Source organism: Schistocerca piceifrons, chromosome 1 (assembly GCF_021461385.2).
Source record: "Schistocerca piceifrons isolate TAMUIC-IGC-003096 chromosome 1, iqSchPice1.1, whole genome shotgun sequence".
NCBI lineage: Eukaryota > Metazoa > Arthropoda > Insecta > Orthoptera > Acrididae > Schistocerca > Schistocerca piceifrons.
This window is the reverse complement of record NC_060138.1, coordinates 95,299,798-95,322,843: the sequence shown is the minus strand read 5'-3', so window position 1 is coordinate 95,322,843 and position 23,046 is coordinate 95,299,798. Positions and strand designations below refer to the sequence as shown.

Here is a 23,046-nt window from a genome sequence, read left to right as displayed (position 1 = left end):
GGTGTCAGAATAGATCTATCATGAAAACAACATTGATGTGCACCAATCACACCCCGAAGCAGAGAAGACAACCGGCTATTGAGCGCTCTAGCAGCTGTCTTATAGTCAAAATTCAGCAATGTGAGCGGACGAAGATTGGCAGCAGATAAACGACCAGAGGACTTCGGGATTAAAACAATTTTCCCTACTTTAAAATCGGCAGGCACATCCATCCCCCTGACAATCTCATTGAAAATCTGCGTAAAAATGTCACCCAAAAGAGGCCAAAAACGGAGATAAAATTCTTTAGGCAGGCCGTCTGGACCCGGCGATTTACTGGACGGAGAGCGAGCAATAAAATCGAAAACATCATCTACCTGGAACTCCCGGAGAAATTCGCCGTTCGCGTCAGGCGCGATCGTCGCAGTTAGATCCCCAAAGACATCATCCGAAAGAGACTCACCAGAATCATCGGCAGAATATAGACTAGTGTAATACTGATGAAGAGCACGAACCATTTCCTCCTGTGCAATAAGCTGTCGCCCATCATCCACCGTAAGAGAAGAGATGAAGGAGCGACGACGACGAGTCTGATGCCGTAGCAGGTGGTACAAGGATGTCAGTTCACCTTCAACAAGAGAGTGAGGTTTCGACTTAACTCGCAGACCATCCATCTGTCGTCGTTTAAGGCTCAAGAGCTTGGCTTTAATACGACGAACATCATGGATCCGCAGTGGAGAGGTACCCGCCGCGTCATATAGTTCACGCAGGACAGAGTAGTAATATTCATACGTGTTCTTAAAATCACGCGTCCTAGCAGCACAGTAGAAAATCAAAGTCTGACGAATCTTGGGCTTGGCAAACGCAGTCCACCAAACCAGCAAGGAGGGGTATCGCGGGACAGAGCGAAGACATCGCTCCCACACGCCACTTATAACATCATCCATAGCACTGTCGGCAAGGTGGGAAACATTTAACATCCACTGGGAACGATAAAGTTTTGCAGGTTGGCGACTAAGATTTACAGTTGCAGTAAAAGCACAATGGTCAGAAAAACTAGTAGGAATAACATCGACAGAAAGAATTTTATCACATAAAAAATCAGATAAATAGAATCTGTCGAGTCTACTGCATGAGGACGCGGTAAAAAACGTATATTTCACCAGGGTTGGATATTTGTGTTCCCAAACATCACGCAGATGCATCGTACGAACTAAGTCATGTAAATCACGGCAATAATTAAAATTGGGGGACTGGTCTGCAGGGCGTAAAACACAATTAAAATCGCCTCCGAGCAGGAGACTCCGAGGACTCTGGCGCAAAAGATAAATAAGCTCTTCTTTATAAAAGCGCGATCGAGCCACAGTGTGACCCGAACCAGAGGGGGCATACAAAACAACGAGGCGGAGATCAAAAAGACGACAACCAATCCCACGGCCAGAGTCAAGGAATTCAATGTCAGTAATAGGAATGCCCTCTCGAAAGAAAAGAGCAGTTCCTGTTGAATATTCCGGCGCGACATTAAAAACAGTTTGAAATCCAGGTAGAGAGAGATCAGAAAACAACACTTCCTGCAAAAACACTACGTCCGCACAGGCGTCGTAAATAAACTGCCGCAAAGAGGCAATGCGAACGTCGGACTCAATACGGTTAACATTTAAGGTAAGAAAGGTGTATGCTTGAACCATGGACAGAAAAGCGAGAAAACAAATCACCTACACCGACGCACCAGCGTCACAGTCCATAGCAGGGGTGACAGAGGCATCCGAGGGAGGGGGACTGCTACCCCGTTCCGCGGATCCCTTACGTTTCGGTTTTTTACGAACAGCATTAACGTTCGGCTGAACGCGTAACTTGCGTCGGCTGACGGGCAAGGAAACTTCAGCCGCCGGTGACGTAGGAGGGTCAAGTTCTGTATCCGACACCACCCGCGCCGGTCCACATGCGGGATCCGGGGTCGCGGGGGAAACATCCGACAAAACGGAATGGTCAACACCTGCACTAGCTTCCGGCAAACATGGACTGCACGGAGGCGAAACGTGAGCAGGAAGGTCCGAGGCCGCAGAGTTGGAAGGAAGCGGAGCAGCTCCGCTGGCAGAGGTATGGGGCAGCGAAGCAGGAAGTTGTCGCGGCTCCACTTGTTGTGACATCGAAGTCGGTTCGGAAGACGGCGCCAACAGGCCCGACCGACGACCCGACTCGAGAGAAGCTGCGTCGGAGGCCGGAGGGGCGCCAGCAGCCGCCACCGGAACCGCTACCTCAGGAGGGCAGGGAGCAGCTACAGTACACAGTGGCTCGGAGGATGCCGGTCGCTCGGACTGGGGCATCTCAGGGAGATCCTCATCCGTACTATTTCCATCGTGTGGGCGACGCCTCTTATTATTCAAAAGTGGCACACCCACCTGAGGGACAGACGGAACAACATCAGATTTAGCACGCAAAGGAGGAAATTCTGTATCAGGGGTGCGCAAAACCTGTGGAGGGGCGCTACTACCACTGGACTGTGCTACACCAAGAGCAGAACCACCTGCAACGAGGTCAGCGACCGTTAACTTGCGACGCTGTTCGAGAGAATTTTTTAAAACAAAAACTCTCCGCGGACAGTCGGTACGCACGTGACCACTTTCATTGCACAAAAAACAGGTGCCCACCTGACCACTATATGTTACATGGACACGATATCCACCGATCTGCAGGTGAGATGGAATATTCTGCTTAACGTGCATTTCGACTGAACGAATACCACTGTAACATTGCAGGCGATGTTGGCTTGACCAGCGTTCAAGGCGAATGCTCTTTACATCACCATACTTCTGTAGACCCTCCTTAAGATAGACATTATCCACCTCCGGTGGAAGGTTGTAAACACGAACATTGGTATACGTGATGGAAGCATTGGAAAGCAGCACGGTACTTACAGAATCATCCCGATGCCGAAAGAGAACTTGATGACCATATTTAGAAAGAATTTTATCAACCTGAAGTGGGTCCATAAACTTAACAAAGAAAACATACAGTTCGGTATCAAAATAAGCAGTGTGCACCTGATCCGAATGAACACCAAAGGTATCTACCAACCAATCATGAATCTCAAGAGAACTAGGTTGCACATGGCGGGTTGACTTGTCAAAAGCAAAACTAACTGTAGCCTGACGAGGAATAACCTGGGACGACATTATCAAAATATGCGGTCGAAACCGCTACACAAAAAACACTGAAATAAGGACAGAAAGTAACACAAGGTACGAAACAACGACGGAGAAACACTCACAGAAGTTGCAACACAACACGTAAACAAAAACGATAGTCCACTATACGTAACGCTACGGCGGAGCGGAAGACTAGGCACGTCCACACTGCACGGCGTCTAAAGCGGAACTCATCCATTAGGCCACAGAGGCTGACTGACGCTAAGCTGGCGGTGTGCTCGCTCAAATCAACACTTGCCAAGTGTACCCAACCTGATGCGCTACTCTACGTCTGCAGAGAGTCAGGACGTCGCATGAGCCTTTCCTGTGTGCCTGTACATACTCAGACGTATCGAAGTCCAGGCACCTACTTTCTGCTGGCAATTCTTATACCTGCCGTCTTAGGCTATTCCCTCTCTGAACTGTAAGTCCTGCACACAAGACAGGTAAGTGACTATTCATATGGGTCATACTGTTTACCAACAAGCAATTTCAAAATAGCGTTTCCTTTCACAGCGCCATCACGCTTTGAAACACTTCCGCTGCTAATAAGTCGATTGATAATGGCCGTCGTTTCGTTTTTGGTTGTCAGTAAGTGCGTATTTTCATATCGTCGTCATACCTGTGATACCTGTAAGCACTCAGAAACGCCAGCTTTCTCAACTATTACAGCTGTATGTGGTGAGAGTGATTTTGCCCCAGTGAGTAAAACGTGTACCTCTGGTGGGACTCGAACCCACAATCCCCGGTTTAGGAGACCGATGCCTTATCCATTAGGCCACAGAGGCTGACTGGCGCTAAGCTGGCGGTGTGCTCGCTCAAATCAACACTTGCCAAGTGTACCCTTCCTGATGCGCTACTCTACGTCTGCAGAGAGTCAGGACGTCGCATGAGCCTTTCCTGTGTGCCTGTACATACTCAGACGTATCGAAGTCCAGGCACCTACTTTCTGCTGGCAATTCTTATACCTGCCGTCTTAGGCTATTCCCTCTCTGAACTGTAAGTCCTGCACACAAGACAGGTAAGTGACTATTCATATGGGTCATACTGTTTACCAACAAGCAATTTCAAAATAGCGTTTCCTTTCACAGCGCCATCACGCTTTGAAACACTTCCGCTGCTAATAAGTCGATTGATAATGGCCGTCGTTTCGTTTTTGGTTGTCAGTAAGTGCGTATTTTCATATCGTCGTCATACCTGTGATACCTGTAAGCACTCAGAAACGCCAGCTTTCTCAACTATTACAGCTGTATGTGGTGAGAGTGATTTTGCCCCAGTGAGTAAAACGTGTACCTCTGGTGGGACTCGAACCCACAATCCCAGGTTTAGGAGACCGATGCCTTATCCATTTTTTTTTTTTTTTTTTTTTTTTTTTTTTTTTTTTTTTTTGAAGGAGGAATAAACATATATTTTATTGAGAACACATGATTGGAAACAACACATAAAATATCCATATTCAACGTAACAGGGTTTTGAGTTTATTTTGTATTGCTTCACAGAACACACATAATTTCCTTTAACACTTTGAACAGCTGATGAGTTTTGGTTTCTAAATACCAAGACAGACTTAAAACATATTCACACACTGTGTTACAATCTGACTGTGCATCTCAGGACATGACGGGATGCCATTTCCTAATAATGATGAACTGTGATGATATCGCTACTGCTCACTTGACAGTTGTGGAGAAATCAAAGAATCACAGCCAGCACAACTCCGAATAACTCTATGACTGCTGTAACTGTGAGCGTTGTGCAAATGCCACTCCACAGATCTTACAAGCATATGGCTTCTCACTCATGTGGGTGCGTAAGTGCTGAACAATGTGGCCTTTCAGTTCTTTTCCACATATATCACAGCGAAAAGCGTGGACATCACCATGAATGCACGCAACGTGTTTCTTCAGACTTTCACGCCGGAAAAAAGCCTGGCCACAAATATCACATACTTGATCAAGGATCCCTTCGTGCCTCTTCATATGCATACTTAGGTTTGTTGTGGAAGTGAAGCGTTTTGGGCACTTTTGGCACTGGTATGGTTTTTTACCCGAATGGGTGATTCTATGCTGTCGAAGTTGCCCACCACGAGCAAAGCGCCGTGGACAATCTGGACATGCGTATGGTCGTTCGCCAGTATGTGTACGCATATGTAGTCTCAATCGTTCTTTAATGGGAAATGTCCGTTTACAATACTGGCAGGTGAACGGCTCAGGTGCAGTATGTCTGGCCACAATGTGGTTTTTTAAGATCCCACCCTGAGTAAAACGAGCACCACAGTCAGCACACTCATATGGCTTCTCACCAGTGTGGATTCTCAAATGCTTTGTGAGGTCACTCACTGCAGCAAAGCTCTTATTGCAGTACTGACATTTGTTTACTTTCTTGTCCTCCTCTTTCTTATCTTTTGATTTTTCTTTTTCTTTCTTCATGATGTGTTAGTTGTCTATTACAATGCTACAGCACAAGAGAATTCTATTCCTTCTCTAAATCACAAAAGGGTCAAAACTCAAAAATCTGCCCCTCTATTTTATCTAAAGCTTGGTTGCTAAGTCAACTGCAGATCAAGAAAAATATCATAAATAGAAGGCACATGGTGTTTAAAATTTTAGTCTCATCTGCGTTATACAATATCCACATTAGAAATTTACACTCTGCATCTCAGTAAGAGACAGATTGGCAAGACAATATGCCAAATGGCACTTCGGTTACTTTGGTAGTCAGTCTGTAATGACAGAATCTCTGAGTTACACATGGACACTCATGTAAAGTGAGGCGGCGGTGGCGGCAGCAGCAGCAGCAAGAGTTGAATCCAGCATTAACTTGTGTGGCTCAGTTACTTAAAGCTCTCCCCTTCACACTCAAATGAAATCAATGTATTTTCCCTAACAAAAGAGTTGCTGGAAAAGTTTTCCAGACAACTAAAATATATTATGTAACTACAAAAAAGCCTTTATATATATAAAATCAAAGTGAAGTAACAAATGGTGTGCTGCATTAACAATCACTACAACTGTATTCTTTGGTAAATATGGCAAGCAACAGCTCTTTGGTGAAACAAAAAATATAATGTGTTAATAAACTACATCAGTAAAACCAATTCTATAGCTCTGGCTTCATCAGTCCACATGACTAGTTCAGGAAATTAAGTTATGTGATATAAGTCACTACATGGCCTTTCAATGTCCACACTACATCTGATTTAGTAAGATTAACAACGAGACTAGACAGAATCCCATTCCTCATCAAGTAACTTTATTCCACCTTCAACATATTCTTTTTCTTTCCAAATAAACATTTTTGCATCACTCTTCAGAAGATATCTGTAGTTGACAGGAACAACATAAACAACAGCATCCTTCCCTTCCTACTCCTGTCAACTTCAGTGACACATACCACTTCCAAATATGTCACAGATTTTACTGTTACTTGTTATGATTACAGTTGCACATCAACTTTTGTCCATTAGGCCACAGAGGCTGACTGGCGCTAAGCTGGCGGTGTGCTCGCTCAAATCAACACTTGCCAAGTGTACCCTTCCTGATGCGCTACTCTACGTCTGCAGAGAGTCAGGACGTCGCATGAGCCTTTCCTGTGTGCCTGTACATACTCAGACGTATCGAAGTCCAGGCACCTACTTTCTGCTGGCAATTCTTATACCTGCCGTCTTAGGCTATTCCCTCTCTGAACTGTAAGTCCTGCACACAAGACAGGTAAGTGACTATTCATATGGGTCATACTGTTTACCAACAAGCAATTTCAAAATAGCGTTTCCTTTCACAGCGCCATCACGCTTTGAAACACTTCCGCTGCTAATAGGTCGATTGATAATGGCCGTCGTTTCGTTTTTGGTTGTCAGTAAGTGCGTATTTTCATATCGTCGTCATACCTGTGATACCTGTAAGCACTCAGAAACGCCAGCTTTCTCAACTATTACAGCTGTATGTGGTGAGAGTGATTTTGCCCCAGTGAGTAAAACGTGTACCTCTGGTGGGACTCGAACCCACAATCCCCGGTTTAGGAGACCGATGCCTTATCCATTAGGCCACAGAGGCTGACTGGCGCTAAAGCTGGCGGTGTGCTCGCTCAAATCAACACTTGCCAAGTGTACCCTTCCTGATGCGCTACTCTACGTCTGCAGAGAGTCAGGACGTCGCATGAGCCTTTCCTGTGTGCCTGTACATACTCAGACGTATCGAAGTCCAGGCACCTACTTTCTGCTGGCAATTCTTATACCTGCCGTCTTAGGCTATTCCCTCTCTGAACTGTAAGTCCTGCACACAAGACAGGTAAGTGACTATTCATATGGGTCATACTGTTTACCAACAAGCAATTTCAAAATAGCGTTTCCTTTCACAGCGCCATCACGCTTTGAAACACTTCCGCTGCTAATAGGTCGATTGATAATGGCCGTCGTTTCGTTTTTGGTTGTCAGTAAGTGCGTATTTTCATATCGTCGTCATATCTGTGATACCTGTAAGCACTCAGAAACGCCAGCTTTCTCAACTATTACAGCTGTATGTGGTGAGAGTGATTTTGCCCCAGTGAGTATAACGTGTACCTCTGGTGGGACTCGAACCCACAATCCCCGGTTTAGGAGACCGATGCCTTATCCATTTTTTTTTTTTTTTTTTATTTTTTTTTTTTTTATTTTTTTTGTTTATCCACTTTTTTTTTTCGCCTTAACCACTTTCTTTTTATTTTTTTCCGTTTTTTTTGAACCACTTTTTATTAAAATTTTTTATATGTAATAGGCAGAAGGAGGCAAAGTGGGCAGGGGTCAAGAATAATCTGAGGCCTGGCCACAATGTCTCCACCATACCCATCACTGATTTTCGACCTTGTCGCTCCTATGATCCAAAAATACAACTGCCCACTTTAGCAAATTTTTTTTTTGTTTTTTCCATTTTTTAATTTTTTTTGTTTTTAATTTTTTTTTAATTAGTGTTTCCTCTTTTTTTATGGTTTTTTATATTATCATGATTAAATGAAAGGAATTCGTTCGTGAAATAAGTAATGCCTCTCCATGTGCATAAAATGAAAAATATAAGTCAATCTTCTACTTGTTGTTCCTGCCTTCATTTTTTTTTTTAATTTTTTTAAATTTTTTATTTGTTGTCGTTTTTGACCATTTTGTCATAGTGGAAAATCAACAAAAATGAAAGTATAAGAAATGAAACAGACAATAATTCTGCACATAGTAATATAGTCACTCAATACTGTGTGCTTTAGGTTGATGGTGTTTAGCCTATCCCCATTCTATCAAATATAATTTGTAGCATATTACCATATTTCTTCTTGTGGTCTGCATACGTACGTATTTTGTGGTATTTGCACTGTAAGTACATCTTGAAATCTGTAACGGTGTCAGTTCCAGCGTCATGAGTTACGTAAGTTACATAATTTCCTAGGAGCCAATAGACGGCATTATTCTTCGTCTCTGGAAAATAACGGTCTTGTGGTCTGTGCAGCACTGACAGCGAGATGTACTGAGGTGAAGACCTTGTAATGAGAGCTATTTGCACCTTGAGCCAATTCCAGATATGTATATTGCCGCCGCAAGTGTATCGATGGATAATTGTGTCCACTAGTCGACATCGTTGACATAGATTGGTGTCACTGAGGCCAATTTCATATAATCTTTCGTTGGTGCTAATGATATTATTAACGGCTTTGTACCATGCTGTTCTTATGTCAGAAGATAAAACTTTTAAATTGATGTTTTGCCAGATAGCAGTCCAGTGTATGTGAGGAAACTGTCTCTCTACTTTATTCTTTCCTTCACACGTCTCCCAGACCCGCATAATATCTCTTGACGTTAGTTGACGTAGCCGTGTAACTTCGTCCCTCAAGTAGCTAAGTTCAATATAAAAGGCTCGCACGTGCTGGAGACGATTGTTAATTTTTTGCACATCAATAGGAGGCCGCAGGCTGCGAGGTTTTAGAATTTCAAAAAGTCGGCTTGAAATACTTTCCGGTACTTCTCTAATGATAGTTAGTTGCCTTTTGACGAAGAGTGCAGAGGCTTTGTTGGTGATATTGATGAGACCTAAACCACCATTTCGGGGATGTAAGGTAGCCACTTTGGCGGTTACTCGAAACAGTTCTCCTTTCCACAGAAAATTTGTGATTCTGGACGTTATGTTCTTGGCTATCATTTTGGGTAGTGGAAAGAGCTGAGCGGTGTGGTATGCTGTAGCTAAGATACACGTGTTGATGTACTTAATCCTCTGAATCTGATTCATATTCCGTGATAAATTTTTCATTATAGCACCCTGCACTTTCCGTGCCGCAGCTTTCCAATTCAACGCAGTCATTTTCATTGGGCATGCGGTCAATGTGACACCAAGCGTCGTATGCTGCCTGACCAGCTTTGCCCACTCTACGTTTATGTGCTCAAAACCCCTAAGATGTAAAATTTTGCTTTTCTTTTCATTTGAATTTGCCCCAGACGCACTGCAGTAAGTCTGAATCACTGCAGTTAACGTAGCTACATCGTCATTATTTCTGATTATGACGCCTACATCATCAGCATAAGCTTTTATAGCTGTTTTGCACCCTGACAGTGTTAAACCTGTTAATTTATCGTGAATACGTTTAAGAAATGGGTCCAGTGAAATGGCAAATAGTGACATAGAAAGGGGGCTTCCCTGAGGAACACCGCGTCGTATTTGGAATTTTCTCGTAGCCTGACTGTTAACTGCTATGCATGCGTTTATTCCTGTCGCCACGTTTTTTATTACGTTTAAGGCTCGCTCCTGGAAACCGAGCTTTTTTAACGTCTTGAAAAGGTAGATATGATTCACGAGATCGAATGCTTTATGAAAATCCAGGAAAACCAGGGCACATTTGATGTATCCATTAGGCCACAGAGGCTGACTGGCGCTAAAGCTGGCGGTGTGCTCGCTCAAATCAACACTTGCCAAGTGTACCCTTCCTGATGCGCTACTCTACGTCTGCAGAGAGTCAGGACGTCGCATGAGCCTTTCCTGTGTGCCTGTACATACTCAGACGTATCGAAGTCCAGGCACCTACTTTCTGCTGGCAATTCTTATACCTGCCGTCTTAGGCTATTCCCTCTCTGAACTGTAAGTCCTGCACACAAGACAGGTAAGTGACTATTCATATGGGTCATACTGTTTACCAACAAGCAATTTCAAAATAGCGTTTCCTTTCACAGCGCCATCACGCTTTGAAACACTTCCGCTGCTAATAGGTCGATTGATAATGGCCGTCGTTTCGTTTTTGGTTGTCAGTAAGTGCGTATTTTCATATCGTCGTCATACCTGTGATACCTGTAAGCACTCAGAAACGCCAGCTTTCTCAACTATTACAGCTGTATGTGGTGAGAGTGATTTTGCCCCAGTGAGTAAAACGTGTACCTCTGGTGGGACTCGAACCCACAATCCCCGGTTTAGGAGACCGATGCCTTATCCATTTTTTTTTTTTTTTTTTTTTTTTGAAGCAGACACTCTACCACTCGAAACGAATATATCTATTGAAAAAAATATTAAAGAATATCCACCACACAGCCACTTCAAAAGAAGTGCAGTACTGAAATTAAAATCCTAAAACATGACTATATAATGTAGACTGCTTACTGAAATAAAGGTTAAAAAACGAAAACTTCAGTCCTGGTGTAGAGAAGAAACATACATAAAGGCGGCAAATTCAGAAACAGTATAAAAGAAAATGGCTCACACAGGTGACCTTAGCCAACACCCTCTCTTTCAAATGTCAGGCTAAGCATATTGGCAAAATCATCTCGGAGGCCTGGCAATCGCAAGCGCTGCCAGTAAGCAGTAAGCATGTACTGCCGAAACGCTAGGTGTCCATCCTCTTCATGACAACTGTTGACAAAATGTACGAAATGGCCAATCAACCACATGACGGTATGGAGCTTCGTCCGCGGAAAAAAGGAAGAATCGGGCCGGACGATGATGTCAATAGTATAAGCGGCTTCAGCAGACCTAGTGACAAAAGCAAGTTGTTTCCTGAGCCAACGCCAATTAGCAAGGTGCCCACAGCAGGTGAATCGATGTTCAAGGGTATCCAGGAGACCACACCGAGTACAGGTGTCCGTGTCAGAAAGACCAATACGGTGCAGTCGTACGTTGGTGGGAACCAAATTATTTATTACCCTATACCACGTGGACGCCACGGCCATAGAGTGGATCGGCAGACTAACGTTCTTCCAGACGTTCCTCCAGGACACGGATGGAGACGCCAGTTCTATTGGATTGGGACTGGCCAGCCCCTCCCAGCGGGCAATCAAGCTCTTGGTCGTTGGCACCGGTCGCCGCAAGAAGACGTCACCGAGGTAACTCACCGCAATGTAAAATTCCCGAATGTGTTTCAACTTAAAATTTAGGCGTCCGACATCGACAGGTGGAGCAAGGCTCGCCGGACGCACAACAGTAAAAAGCCTGGATGTAATTGAAGTCACTTCTTGCAGAACAATTAGAGTCGTTCGGCGGACGTACAAAGCAGACGCCTTGCGAGTAATGTCAGAGAGGCCCAAGCCTCCGGAGAGACGCGGTTTCGTCATTACCTCGTAACGTAACTTGAATAGATGGCCCTTCCATATAAACCTGCTAGACAATTGGCGCAACCTTTTCGCCACCATCATGGGAAGTGGGAACAGCTGAGCAACATAATAAGCTTTACATAGGACGTAGGTGTCTAAAATTCTGACTTTTTGCAAAATGGTAGCAGAGCGCTGCTCATGGACCATCAGAGCCCCCTGTATCTTCTCGGTGACAGATTTCCAATTGAGAGCCGCCATTTGTAGAGGACACCGATCAATGATAATCCCCAAGGACGTATGGCGATCGACAAAAGTGGCCCAAGGGACGTCAGCATCGCGAAATCCTCGAATATCAAGGAACTTACATTTACCCTGATTGAGACGCGCTCCAGAGACACGACAGTATGCATCAACTGCCCCTTTCAACAACGGGATATCATCTCGTTGACGGAGGAGAACAACGACATCATCCGCATATGCCTTAACCGAGAGCTTCCCACCAGAGAGGGACATACCCTGAAGTTTGAGAGCAATAGTCCGAAGCAGCGGTTCCAGGGACAAAACGAATAAAGACATAGAGAGCGGACTACCCTGAGGCACTCCGCGGCGGATAGCAATGGGCGGCGTCAGCTGCCCATTGACTGACACCCGAGCTGTTATTCCCCTGTACAAATTGCCAAGAACACCACGTGATGAAGCGTTAAAACCTATTGTACCTAAAACACGATCTAAAAACACATGACTGACGTGATCAAAAGCCTTATAAAAATCAAGGAAGGCAAAGGCACAATGTACGTTTGTAACCGCCGCAACCGAGACAACATCCCGATATTCGGCTACTGGTGTCAGAATAGATCTATCATGAAAACAACATTGATGTGCACCAATCACACCCCGAAGCAGAGAAGACAGCCGGCTATTGAGCGCTCTAGCAGCTGTCTTATAGTCAAAATTCAGCAATGTGAGCGGACGAAGATTGGCAGCAGATAAACGACCAGAGGACTTCGGAATTAAAACAATTTTCCCTACTTTAAAATCGGCAGGCACATCCATCCCTCTGACAATCTCATTTAAAATCTGCGTAAAAATGCCACCCAAAAGAGGCCAAAAACGGAGATAAAATTCTTTAGGCAGGCCGTCGGGACCCGGCGATTTACTGGACGTAGAGCGAGCAATAAAATCGAAAACATCATCTACCTGGAACTCCCGGAGAAATTCGCCGTTCGCGTCAGGCGCGATCGTCGCAGTTAGATCCCCAAAGACATCATCCGAACGAGACTCACCAGAATCATCGGCAGAATAGAGACTAGTGTAATACTGATGAAGAGCACGAACCATTTCCTCCTGTGCACTAAGCTGTCGCCCATCATCCACCGTAAGGGAAGAGATGAAGGAGCGACGACGACGAGTCTGATGCCGTAGCAGGTGGTACAAGGACGTCAGTTCACCTTCAACAAGAGAGTGAGGTTTCGACTTAACTCGCAGACCATCCATCTGTCGTCGTTTAAGGCTCAAGAGCTTGGCTTTAATACGACGAACATCATGGATCCGCAGTGGAGAGGTACCCGCCGCGTCATATAGTTCACGCAGGACAGAGTAGTAATATTCATACGTGTTCTTAAAATCACGCGTCCTAGCAGCACAGTAGAAAATCAAAGTCTGACGAATCTTGGGCTTGGCAAACGCAGTCCACCAAACCAGCAAGGAGGGGTATCGCGGGACAGAGCGAAGACATCGCTCCCACACGCCACTTATAACATCATCCATAGCACTGTCGGCAAGGTGGGAAACATTTAACATCCACTGGGAACGATAAAGTTTTGCAGGTTGGCGACTAAGATTTACAGTTGCAGTAAAAGCACAATGGTCAGAAAAACTAGTAGGAATAACATCGACAGAAAGAATTTTATCACATAAAAAATCAGATAAATAGAATCTGTCGAGTCTACTGCATGAGGACGCGGTAAAAAACGTATATTTCACCAGGGTTGGATATTTGTGTTCCCAAACATCACGCAGATGCATCGTACGAACTAAGTCATGTAAATCACGGCAATAATTAAAATTGGGGGACTGGTCTGCAGGGCGTAAAACACAATTAAAATCGCCTCCGAGCAGGAGACTCCGAGGACTCTGGCGCAAAAGATAAATAAGCTCTTCTTTATAAAAGCGCGATCGAGCCACAGTGTGACCCGAACCAGAGGGGGCATACAAAACAACGAGGCGGAGATCAAAAAGACGACAACCAATCCCACGGCCAGAGTCAAGGAATTCAATGTCAGTAATAGGAATGCCCTCTCGAAAGAAAAGAGCAGTTCCTGTTGAATATTCCGGCGCGACATTAAAAACAGTTTGAAATCCAGGTAGAGAGAGATCAGAAAACAACACTTCCTGCAAAAACACTACGTCCGCACAGGCGTCGTAAATAAACTGCCGCAAAGAGGCAATGCGAACGTCGGACTCAATACGGTTAACATTTAAGGTAAGAAAGGTGTATGCTTGAACCATAGAGAGAAAAGCGAGAAAACAAATCACCTACACCGACGCACCAGCGTCACAGTCCATAGCAGGGGTGACGGAGGCATCCGAGGGAGGGGGACTGCTACCCCGTTCCGCGGATCCCTTACGTTTCGGTTTTTTACGAACAGCATTAACGTTCGGCTGAACGCGTAACTTGCGTCGGCTGACGGGCAAGGAAACTTCAGCCGCCGGTGACGTAGGAGGGTCAAGTTCTGTATCCGACACCACCCGCGCCGGTCCACATGCGGGATCCGGGGTCGCGGGGGAAACATCCGACAAAACGGAATGGTCAACACCTGCACTAGCTTCCGGCAAACATGGACTGCACGGAGGCGAAACGTGAGCAGGAAGGTCCGAGGCCGCAGAGTTGGAAAGAAGCGGAGCAGCTCCGCTGGCAGAGGTATGGGGCAGCGAAGCAAGAAGTTGTCGCGGCTCCACTTGTTGTGACATCGAAGTCGGTTCGGAAGACGGCGCCAACAGGCCCGACCGACGACCCGACTCGAGAGAAGCTGCGTCGGAGGCCGGAGGGGCGCCAGCAGCCGCCACCGGAACCGCTACCTCAGGAGGGCAGGGAGCAGCTACAGTACACAGTGGCTCGGAGGATGCCGGTCGCTCGGACTGGGGCATCTCAGGGAGATCCTCATCCGTACTACTTCCATCGTGTGGGCGACGCCTCTTATTATTCAAAAGTGGCACACCCACCTGAGGGACAGACGGAACAACATCAGATTTAGCACGCAAAGGAGGAAATTCTGTATCAGGGGTGCGCAAAACCTGTGGCGGGGCGCTACTACCACTGGACTGTGCTACACCAAGAGCAGAACCACCTGCAACGAGGTCAGCGACCGTTAACTTGCGACGCTGTTCGAGAGAATTTTTTAAAACAAAAACTCTCCGCGGACAGTCGGTACGCACGTGACCACTTTCATTGCACAAAAAACAGGTGCCAACCTGACCACTATATGTTACATGGACACGATATCCACCGATCTGCAGGTGAGATGGAATATTCTGCTTAACGTGCATTTCGACTGAACGAATACCACTGTAACATTGCAGGCGATGTTGGCTTGACCAGCGTTCAAGGCGAATGCTCTTTACATCACCATACTTCTGTAGACCCTCCTTAAGATAGACATTATCCACCTCCGGTGGAAGGTTGTAAACACGAACATTGGTATACGTGATGGAAGCATTGGAAAGCAGCACGGTACTTACAGAATCATCCCGATGCCGAAAGAGAACTTGATGACCATATTTAGAAAGAATTTTATCAACCTGAAGTGGGTCCATAAACTTAACAAAGAAAACATACAGTTCGGTATCAAAATAAGCAGTGTGCACCTGATCCGAATGAACACCAAAGGTATCTACCAACCAATCATGAATCTCAAGAGAACTAGGTTGCACATGGCGGGTTGACTTGTCAAAAGCAAAACTAACTGTAGCCTGACGAGGAATAACCTGGGACGACATTTTCAAAATATGCGGTCGAAACCGCTACACAAAAAACACTGAAATAAGGACAGAAAAAAAACCACAAGGTACGAAACAACGACGGAGAAACACTCACAGAAGTTGCAACACAACACGTAAACAAAAACGATAGTCCACTATACGTAACGCTACGGCGGAGCGGAAGACTAAGCACGTCCACACTGCACGGCGTCTAAAGCGGAACTGCCCATTAGGCCACAGAGGCTGACTGGCGCTAAAGCTGGCGGTGTGCTCGCTCAAATCAACACTTGCCAAGTGTACCCTTCCTGATGCGCTACTCTACGTCTGCAGAGAGTCAGGACGTCGCATGAGCCTTTCCTGTGTGCCTGTACATACTCAGACGTATCGAAGTCCAGGCACCTACTTTCTGCTGGCAATTCTTATACCTGCCGTCTTAGGCTATTCCCTCTCTGAACTGTAAGTCCTGCACACAAGACAGGTAAGTGACTATTCATATGGGTCATACTGTTTACCAACAAGCAATTTCAAAATAGCGTTTCCTTTCACAGCGCCATCACGCTTTGAAACACTTCCGCTGCTAATAGGTCGATTGATAATGGCCGTCGTTTCGTTTTTGGTTGTCAGTAAGTGCGTATTTTCATATCGTCGTCATACCTGTGATACCTGTAAGCACTCAGAAACGCCAGCTTTCTCAACTATTACAGCTGTATGTGGTGAGAGTGATTTTGCCTCAGTGAGTAAAACGTGTACCTCTGGTGGGACTCGAACCCACAATCCCCGGTTTAGGAGACCGATGCCTTATCCATTACGCCACAGAGGCTGACTGGCGCTAAGCTGGCGGTGTGCTCGCTCAAATCAACACTTGCCAAGTGTACCCTTCCTGATGCGCTACTCTACGTCTGCAGAGAGTCAGGACGTCGCATGAGCCTTTCCTGTGTGCCTGTACATACTCAGACGTATCGAAGTCCAGGCACCTACTTTCTGCTGGCAATTCTTATACCTGCCGTCTTAGGCTATTCCCTCTCTGAACTGTAAGTCCTGCACACAAGACAGGTAAGTGACTATTCATATGGGTCATACTGTTTACCAACAAGCAATTTCAAAATAGCGTTTCCTTTCACAGCGCCATCACGCTTTGAAACACTTCCGCTGCTAATAGGTCGATTGATAATGGCCGTCGTTACGTTTTTGGTTGTCAGTAAGTGCGTATTTTCATATCGTCGTCATACCTGTGATACCTGTAAGCACTCAGAAACGCCAGCTTTCTCAACTATTACAGCTGTATGTGGTGAGAGTGATTTTGCCCCAGTGAGTAAAACGTGTACCTCTGGTGGGACTCGAACCCACATTCCCCGGTTTAGGAGACCGATGCCTTATCCATTAGGCCACAGAGGCTGACTGGCGCTAAAGCTGGCGGTGTGCTCGCTCAAATCAACACTTGCCAAGTGTACCCTTCCTGATGCGCTACTCTACGTCTGCAGAGAGTCAGGACGTCGCATGAGCCTTTCCTGTGTGCCTGTACATACTCAGACGTATCGAAGTCCAGGCACCTACTTTCTGCTGGCAATTCTTATACCTGCCGTCTTAGGCTATTCCCTCTCTGAACTGTAAGTCCTGCACACAAGACAGGTAAGTGACTATTCATATGGGTCATACTGTTTACCAACAAGCAATTTCAAAATAGCGTTTCCTTTCACAGCGCCATCACGCTTTGAAACACTTCCGCTGCTAATAGGTCGATTGATAATGGCCGTCGTTTCGTTTTTGGTTGTCAGTAAGTGCGTATTTTCATATCGTCGTCATACCTGTGATACCTGTAAGCACTCAGAAACGCCAGCTTTCTCAACTATTACAGCTGTATGTGGTGAGAGTGATTTTGCCCCAGTGAGTAAAACGTGTACCTCTGGTGGGACTCGAACCCACAATCCCCGGTTTAGGAGACCGATGCCTTATCCATTAGGCCACAGAGTCTGACTGGCGCTAAGCTGGCGGTGTGCTCGCTCAAATCAACACTTGCCAAGTGTACCCTTCCTGATGCGCTACTCTACGTCTGCAGAGAGTCAGGACGTCGCATGAGCCTTTCCTGTGTGCCTGTACATACTCAGACGTATCGAAGTCCAGGCACCTACTTTCTGCTGGCAATTCTTATACCTGCCGTCTTAGGCTATTCCCTCTCTGAACTGTAAGTCCTGCACACAAGACAGGTAAGTGACTATTCATATGGGTCATACTGTTTACCAACAAGCAATTTCAAAATAGCGTTTCCTTTCACAGCGCCATCACGCTTTGAAACACTTCCGCTGCTAATAGGTCGATTGATAATGGCCGTCGTTTCGTTTTTGGTTGTCAGTAAGTGCGTATTTTCATATCGTCGTCATACCTGTGATACCTGTAAGCACTCAGAAACGCCAGCTTTCTCAACTATTACAGCTGTATGTGGTGAGAGTGATTTTGCCCCAGTGAGTAAAACGTGTACCTCTGGTGGGACTCGAACCCACAATCCCCGGTTTAGGAGACCGATGCCTTATCCATTAGGCCACAGAGGCTGACTGGCGCTAAAGCTGGCGGTGTGCTCGCTCAAATCAACACTTGCCAAGTGTACCCTTCCTGATGCGCTACTCTACGTCTGCAGAGAGTCAGGACGTCGCATGAGCCTTTCCTGTGTGCCTGTACATACTCAGACGTATCGAAGTCCAGGCACCTACTTTCTGCTGGCAAATCTTATACCTGCCGTCTTAGGCTATTCCCTCTCTGAACTGTAAGTCCTGCACACAAGACAGGTAAGTGACTATTCATATGGGTCATACTGTTTACCAACAAGCAATTTCAAAATAGCGTTTCCTTTCACAGCGCCACCACGCTTTGAAACACTTCCGCTGCTAATAGGTCGATTGATAATGGCCGTCGTTTCGTTTTTGGTTGTCAGTAAGTGCGTATTTTCATATCGTCGTCATACCTGTGATACCTGTAAGCACTCAGAAACGCCAGCTTTCTCAACTATTACAGCTGTATGTGGTGAGAGTGATTTTGCCCCAGTGAGTAAAACGTGTACCTCTGGTGGGACTCGAACCCACAATCCCCGGTTTAGGAGACCGATGCCTTATCCATTAGGCCACAGAGGCTGACTGGCGCTAAAGCTGGCGGTGTGCTCGCTCAAATCAACACTTGCCAAGTGTACCCTTCCTGATGCGCTACTCTACGTCTGCAGAGAGTCAGGACGTCGCATGAGCCTTTCCTGTGTGCCTGTACATACTCAGACGTATCGAAGTCCAGGCACCTACTTTCTGCTGGCAATTCTTATACCTGCCGTCTTAGGCTATTCCCTCTCTGAACTGTAAGTCCTGCACACAAGACAGGTAAGTGACTATTCATATGGGTCATACTGTTTACCAACAAGCAATTTCAAAATAGCGTTTCCTTTCACAGCGCCATCACGCTTTGAAACACTTCCGCTGCTAATAGGTCGATTGATAATGGCCGTCGTTTCGTTTTTGGTTGTCAGTAAGTGCGTATTTTCATATCGTCGTCATACCTGTGATACCTGTAAGCACTCAGAAACGCCAGCTTTCTCAACTATTACAGCTGTATGTGGTGAGAGTGATTTTGCCCCAGTGAGTAAAACGTGTACCTCTGGTGGGACTCGAACCCACAATCCCCGGTTTAGGAGACCGATGCCTTATCCATTAGGCCACAGAGACTGACTGGCGCTAAAGCTGGCGGTGTGCTCGCTCAAATCAACACTTGCCAAGTGTACCCTTCCTGATGCGCTACTCTACGTCTGCAGAGAGTCAGGACGTCGCATGAGCCTTTCCTGTGTGCCTGTACATACTCAGACGTATCGAAGTCCAGGCACCTACTTTCTGCTGGCAATTCTTATAGCTGCCGTCTTAGGCTATTCCCTCTCTGAACTGTAAGTCCTGCACACAAGACAGGTAAGTGACTATTCATATGGGTCATACTGTTTACCAACAAGCAATTTCAAAATAGCGTTTCCTTTCACAGCGCCATCACGCTTTGAAACACTTCCGCTGCTAATAGGTCGATTGATAATGGCCGTCGTTTCGTTTTTGGTTGTCAGTAAGTGCGTATTTTCATATCGTCGTCATACCTGTGATACCTGTAAGCACTCAGAAACGCCAGCTTTCTCAACTATTACAGCTGTATGTGGTGAGAGTGATTTTGCCCCAGTGAGTAAAACGTGTACCTCTGGTGGGACTCGAACCCACAATCCCCGGTTTAGGAGACCGATGCCTTATCCATTAGGCCACAGAGGCTGACTGGCGCTAAAGCTGGCGGTGTGCTCGCTCAAATCAACACTTGCCAAGTGTACCCTTCCTGATGCGCTACTCTACGTCTGCAGAGAGTCAGGACGTCGCATGAGCCTTTCCTGTGTGCCTGTACATACTCAGACGTATCGAAGTCCAGGCACCTACTTTCTGCTGGCAATTCTTATACCTGCCGTCTTAGGCTATTCCCTCTCTGAACTTTAAGTCCTGCACACAAGACAGGTAAGTGACTATTCATATGGGTCATACTGTTTACCAACAAGCAATTTCAAAATAGCGTTTCCTTTCACAGCGCCATCACGCTTTGAAACACTTCCGCTGCTAATAGGTCGATTGATAATGGCCGTCGTTTCGTTTTTGGTTGTCAGTAAGTGCGTATTTTCATATCGTCGTCATACCTGTGATACCTGTAAGCACTCAGAAACGCCAGCTTTCTCAACTATTACAGCTGTATGTGGTGAGAGTGATTTTGCCCCAGTGAGTAAAACGTGTACCTCTGGTGGGACTCGAACCCACAATCCCCGGTTTAGGAGACCGATGCCTTATCCATTAGGCCACAGAGGCTGACTGGCGCTAAAGCTGGCGGTGTGCTCGCTCAAATCAACACTTGCCAAGTGTACCCTTCCTGATGCGCTACTCTACGTCTGCAGAGAGTCAGGACGTCGCATGAGCCTTTCCTGTGTGCCTGTACATACTCAGACGTATCGAAGTCCAGGCACCTACTTTCTGCTGGCAATTCTTATACCTGCCGTCTTAGGCTATTCCCTCTCTGAACTGTAAGTCCTGCACACAAGACAGGTAAGTGACTATTCATATGGGTCATACTGTTTACCAACAAGCAATTTCAAAATAGCGTTTCCTTTCACAGCGCCACCACGCTTTGAAACACTTCCGCTGCTAATAGGTCGATTGATAATGGCCGTCGTTTCGTTTTTGGTTGTCAGTAAGTGCGTATTTTCATATCGTCGTCATACCTGTGATACCTGTAAGCACTCAGAAACGCCAGCTTTCTCAACTATTACAGCTGTATGTGGTGAGAGTGATTTTGCCCCAGTGAGTAAAACGTGTACCTCTGGTGGGACTCGAACCCACAATCCCCGGTTTAGGAGACCGATGCCTTATCCATTAGGCCACAGAGGCTGACTGGCGCTAAAGCTGGCGGTGTGCTCGCTCAAATCAACACTTGCCAAGTGTACCCTTCCTGATGCGCTACTCTACGTCTGCAGAGAGTCAGGACGTCGCATGAGCCTTTCCTGTGTGCCTGTACATACTCAGACGTATCGAAGTCCAGGCACCTACTTTCTGCTGGCAATTCTTATACCTGCCGTCTTAGGCTATTCCCTCTCTGAACTGTAAGTCCTGCACACAAGACAGGTAAGTGACTATTCATATGGGTCATACTGTTTACCAACAAGCAATTTCAAAATAGCGTTTCCTTTCACAGCGCCATCACGCTTTGAAACACTTCCGCTGCTAATAGGTCGATTGATAATGGCCGTCGTTTCGTTTTTGGTTGTCAGTAAGTGCGTATTTTCATATCGTCGTCATACCTGTGATACCTGTAAGCACTCAGAAACGCCAGCTTTCTCAACTATTACAGCTGTATGTGGTGAGAGTGATTTTGCCCCAGTGAGTAAAACGTGTACCTCTGGTGGGACTCGAACCCACAATCCCCGGTTTAGGAGACCGATGCCTTATCCATTACGCCACAGAGGCTGACTGGCGCTAAAGCTGGCGGTGTGCTCGCTCAAATCAACACTTGCCAAGTGTACCCTTCCTGATGCGCTACTCTACGTCTGCAGAGAGTCAGGACGTCGCATGAGCCTTTCCTGTGTGCCTGTACATACTCAGACGTATCGAAGTCCAGGCACCTACTTTCTGCTGGCAATTCTTATACCTGCCGTCTTAGGCTATTCCCTCTCTGAACTGTAAGTCCTGCACACAAGACAGGTAAGTGACTATTCATATGGGTCATACTGTTTACCAACAAGCAATTTCAAAATAGCGTTTCCTTTCACAGCGCCATCACGCTTTGAAACACTTCCGCTGCTAATAGGTCGATTGATAATGGCCGTCGTTTCGTTTTTGGTTGTCAGTAAGTGCGTATTTTCATATCGTCGTCATACCTGTGATACCTGTAAGCACTCAGAAACGCCAGCTTTCTCAACTATTACAGCTGTATGTGGTGAGAGTGATTTTGCCCCAGTGAGTAAAACGTGTACCTCTGGTGGGACTCGAACCCACAATCCCCGGTTTAGGAGACCGATGCCTTATCCATTAGGCCACAGAGGCTGACTGGCGCTAGAGCTGGCGGTGTGCTCGCTCAAATCAACACTTGCCAAGTGTACCCTTCCTGATGCGCTACTCTACGTCTGCAGAGAGTCAGGACGTCGCATGAGCCTTTCCTGTGTGCCTGTACATACTCAGACGTATCGAAGTCCAGGCACCTACTTTCTGCTGGCAATTCTTATACCTGCCGTCTTAGGCTATTCCCTCTCTGAACTGTAAGTCCTGCACACAAGACAGGTAAGTGACTATTCATATGGGTCATACTGTTTACCAACAAGCAATTTCAAAATAGCGTTTCCTTTCACAGCGCCATCACGCTTTGAAACACTTCCGCTGCTAATAGGTCGATTGATAATGGCCGTCGTTTCGTTTTTGGTTGTCAGTAAGTGCGTATTTTCATATCGTCGTCATACCTGTGATACCTGTAAGCACTCAGAAACGCCAGCTTTCTCAACTATTACAGCTGTATGTGGTGAGAGTGATTTTGCCCCAGTGAGTAAAACGTGTACCTCTGGTGGGACTCGAACCCACAATCCCCGGTTTAGGAGACCGATGCCTTATCCATTAGGCCACAGAGACTGACTGGCGCTAAAGCTGGCGGTGTGCTCGCTCAAATCAACACTTGCCAAGTGTACCCTTCCTGATGCGCTACTCTACGTCTGCAGAGAGTCAGGACGTCGCATGAGCCTTTCCTGTGTGCCTGTACATACTCAGACGTATCGAAGTCCAGGCACCTACTTTCTGCTGGCAATTCTTATACCTGCCGTCTTAGGCTATTCCCTCTCTGAACTGTAAGTCCTGC

At 46.3% G+C, this 23,046-nt stretch overlaps 14 non-coding genes across 14 annotated transcripts; all 14 read right to left on the bottom strand.

The window, feature by feature from the left end:
* Positions 1 to 3,882: 3,882 nt before the first annotated feature.
* Trnar-ccu lies at positions 3,883 to 3,955 on the bottom strand. The gene has a single exon. It is a non-coding gene; the product is annotated as a tRNA-Arg (tRNA).
* Positions 3,956 to 7,146: 3,191 nt separating this feature from the next.
* On the bottom strand, positions 7,147 to 7,219 carry Trnar-ccu. Its single transcript has one exon. It is a non-coding gene; the product is annotated as a tRNA-Arg (tRNA).
* A 9,197-nt stretch (positions 7,220 to 16,416) lies between these two features.
* Trnar-ccu lies at positions 16,417 to 16,489 on the bottom strand. The gene has a single exon. It is a non-coding gene; the product is annotated as a tRNA-Arg (tRNA).
* Positions 16,490 to 16,991: 502 nt separating this feature from the next.
* On the bottom strand, positions 16,992 to 17,064 carry Trnar-ccu. The gene has a single exon. It is a non-coding gene; the product is annotated as a tRNA-Arg (tRNA).
* Positions 17,065 to 17,565: 501 nt separating this feature from the next.
* On the bottom strand, positions 17,566 to 17,640 carry Trnar-ccu. Its single transcript has one exon. It is a non-coding gene; the product is annotated as a tRNA-Arg (tRNA).
* A 502-nt stretch (positions 17,641 to 18,142) lies between these two features.
* Trnar-ccu lies at positions 18,143 to 18,215 on the bottom strand. Its single transcript has one exon. It is a non-coding gene; the product is annotated as a tRNA-Arg (tRNA).
* A 503-nt stretch (positions 18,216 to 18,718) lies between these two features.
* Positions 18,719 to 18,791, bottom strand: Trnar-ccu. The gene has a single exon. It is a non-coding gene; the product is annotated as a tRNA-Arg (tRNA).
* Positions 18,792 to 19,294: 503 nt separating this feature from the next.
* Trnar-ccu lies at positions 19,295 to 19,367 on the bottom strand. Its single transcript has one exon. It is a non-coding gene; the product is annotated as a tRNA-Arg (tRNA).
* A 503-nt stretch (positions 19,368 to 19,870) lies between these two features.
* Trnar-ccu lies at positions 19,871 to 19,943 on the bottom strand. The gene has a single exon. It is a non-coding gene; the product is annotated as a tRNA-Arg (tRNA).
* A 503-nt stretch (positions 19,944 to 20,446) lies between these two features.
* Positions 20,447 to 20,519, bottom strand: Trnar-ccu. The gene has a single exon. It is a non-coding gene; the product is annotated as a tRNA-Arg (tRNA).
* A 503-nt stretch (positions 20,520 to 21,022) lies between these two features.
* Positions 21,023 to 21,095, bottom strand: Trnar-ccu. Its single transcript has one exon. It is a non-coding gene; the product is annotated as a tRNA-Arg (tRNA).
* Positions 21,096 to 21,598: 503 nt separating this feature from the next.
* On the bottom strand, positions 21,599 to 21,671 carry Trnar-ccu. Its single transcript has one exon. It is a non-coding gene; the product is annotated as a tRNA-Arg (tRNA).
* A 503-nt stretch (positions 21,672 to 22,174) lies between these two features.
* On the bottom strand, positions 22,175 to 22,247 carry Trnar-ccu. The gene has a single exon. It is a non-coding gene; the product is annotated as a tRNA-Arg (tRNA).
* Positions 22,248 to 22,750: 503 nt separating this feature from the next.
* Positions 22,751 to 22,823, bottom strand: Trnar-ccu. Its single transcript has one exon. It is a non-coding gene; the product is annotated as a tRNA-Arg (tRNA).
* Between the last annotated feature and the right edge of the window lie 223 nt (positions 22,824 to 23,046).